This window comes from Schistocerca americana, chromosome X (assembly GCF_021461395.2).
Source record: "Schistocerca americana isolate TAMUIC-IGC-003095 chromosome X, iqSchAmer2.1, whole genome shotgun sequence".
Classification (NCBI taxonomy): domain Eukaryota; kingdom Metazoa; phylum Arthropoda; class Insecta; order Orthoptera; family Acrididae; genus Schistocerca; species Schistocerca americana.
This window is the reverse complement of record NC_060130.1, coordinates 935,017,227-935,019,860: the sequence shown is the minus strand read 5'-3', so window position 1 is coordinate 935,019,860 and position 2,634 is coordinate 935,017,227. Positions and strand designations below refer to the sequence as shown.

Sequence of the window (2,634 nt, the reverse complement as noted above, 5' to 3'; positions counted from 1 at the left end):
CGCAACAGGCCAGTGAGACGAGGTAGAGGATAACGAAGAGGGGCTTGTACCAAATCCGTGTCTGGCCAGCCTGCTTCACATTTTCCTTGATCACCAACACGATTTCTTCCTCCCTCCTGGTCTAACTAAGCTGTTCCTGACTCAGGATTTCCCAGCTGAAGGCTGTTCGCGTGCGATGCTACTGTGTATTGGAAAGTTGCAATGCAAGAAAAAAAACTAAAACTAAACGAATCTCCTCCCGAACAGGCCATGAAACCCAACGTTACCGACGGTCCGCCGTGTCATCCTCCGCCCATAGGCGTCACTGGATGCCGATATGGAGGGCCATGTGGTCATCACACCGCTCTCCAGGCCCTATGTCAGTTTATGAGACCGTAGCCGCTACTTCTCAATCAAGTAGCTCCTCAGTTTGCCTCACGAGGGCTGCGTGCACCCTGCTTGCCAACAGCGCTCGGCGGACCGGATGGTCACCCATCCAAGTGCTAACCCAGCCCGACAGCACTTAACTTCGGTGATCTGACGGGAACTGGTATTCCCACTGCGACAAGGCCGTTGGCGCAAAAAATGGTTCAAATGGCTCTGAGCACTAGGGGACTTAACATCTGTGGTCATCAGTCCCCTAGAACTTAGAACTACTTAAACCTAACTAACATAAGGACATCACACACATCCATGCCCGAAGCAAGATTCGAACCTGCGACCGTAGCGGTCACGCGGTTCCAGACTGAAGCGCCTAGAACCGCACGGCCACACCGGCCGGCCCCGTTGGTGCAGTGCAGGAAAACTAGTGAAATGCAGGAAGACCTGCATGGAATTTACTATTAATGTAGAATGGCAATTAACCCGTAATGTAAATAATTGTAATGTATTGTGGGCAATTAAGCTGAAAGATTCACTGCTGATCGTTCACACGATCGGCGATAAATCACTCGACGCAGCTCAAATTTCTCATATCAAACGGCAGTGCCTTGCCAGAGCTTCAGAACGAGGAAAGCAACAGGAGGTTCATATAATAGATGCGCACTTTGAGACTGTAGGGGAGACGCTTTTCATTAGGAAATTACCTGAATTTTCAACCTGCCAGACTACACGGGAAATTTGGAAATTTGTGGTAAGGTCTTATGGGACCAAACTGCTGAGGACATCGGTCCCTAAGCTTACACACTACTTAATCTAACTTAAACTAACTTACACTAAGGACAATACAAACATCCATGCCAGAGGGAGGACTGGAACCTCCGACGGGGGGAGTCACGCGAACCGTGACAAGTCTCTCCTGTGAGGATAACGGGAGTTATGTCAGATGGACGAATAGTAATCTCGTCAACGCGAGTACTCTTGTATGAGTACCATGGGAGCCATGAGGAGTGCCTGAGAACAGTGGGCAAGTCTGGCCAACTAGGGCCATGAGTCCAGTCTTACCTTATAGATGGTTCACAATTGGCAGTGATCGACAGTTCTCATTTCCGCCCGTTGGCTCTTCGGTGTGTGAGACTACGTTTTGAGGCCACTGCGTGGTTTATCAAGAGCTAGATTACGGTGCGGTATGAACAGCCAGTGGCTGATGCTCCCAGACTTGATCCTCGGCAAATTGGATGGTCGTCGACCGACATAAGTCTCTAATAACGAGCTATTTAGTTTCTAGATACATGCCTTCTGAAAATGAATAGGGCACATGACTCAGTCCAACCGTTAAATGAAAAGGCTATTAGTGGCTTCATTTTCTCTTTCGACGTGGAAGGAACTGTATCAGCGTCTGTAATCACGTCTCAAATGTAGCAAAGAATGAAAGGAAAAGTATTAGGATTTAACGTGCGTTGACGGCAAGGTCATTAAATTAGGACTACAAGATTGAAATCGGGGAGGAAGTAGGCCGTGTCTCTAACAAAGAAGTCATCCAACACCTTGCGTTAAGTGACTTAAGGAAATGACAGAAAACCTAAATCTGGATGGCTGGACCGGGATTTGAACTTCCATCCTCCTGAACACAAGTGTCTTTTCAATGTGCTAGCAGAGAGAAGCCCGACACGGTCGTATGTCTATGTACGTTGAATGTTTGCCAGTAGAGCTAGCTATCAACAACTCGATGTAACGTTCGGCACCGACTCGCAACACGGCACTAATCTCGAACTAGAAGAAGGTGTCCAGGTACCCACTGCTTATAACACCGTCTTGGCAGTCTTCGTTGTAAGACAGTTCAGAGCGTTCGAGACCTGCTCCAGCAAACAGTTTTAACCTGCCCGCGAGTTTCATTCGTACACACTTATTTCATCGCAGTTCCTCCTCTACTTGTAATTGCTAAACGTTTTTGTCAGTGAGTCTGTGTACTGTAGTAGGCATAAACGTGGGGGGGGAGACGAGTCCACTGTGGGCCGAACCGCACAATAACCCTGGGTTCGGTGTGGGGCGGCGGTGGGATGAGTGGACTGCTGTGGCCTGTTGTGGGGTTGTGTACCACTGTGGGCTACGGCGGGGACGAAGCCTCTCCGTCGTTTCTAGGTCCCCAGTTCAGTACAATACAACACCATTTCCATGACTCCCGCATGATGGTTGTCATCCACAATTTGCCAACCCATCACTTTCTCCGCTATGTTGTGTCAAGTTTTTGGTTCCTTTGCTTTCCGTAGAGTGAAT

The 2,634-nt window shown here is 48.7% G+C and overlaps 1 pseudogene; it reads right to left on the bottom strand.

The window, feature by feature from the left end:
- Positions 1-439: 439 nt before the first annotated feature.
- LOC124557577 lies at positions 440-557 on the bottom strand (annotated as a pseudogene).
- Positions 558-2,634: the final 2,077 nt, after the last annotated feature.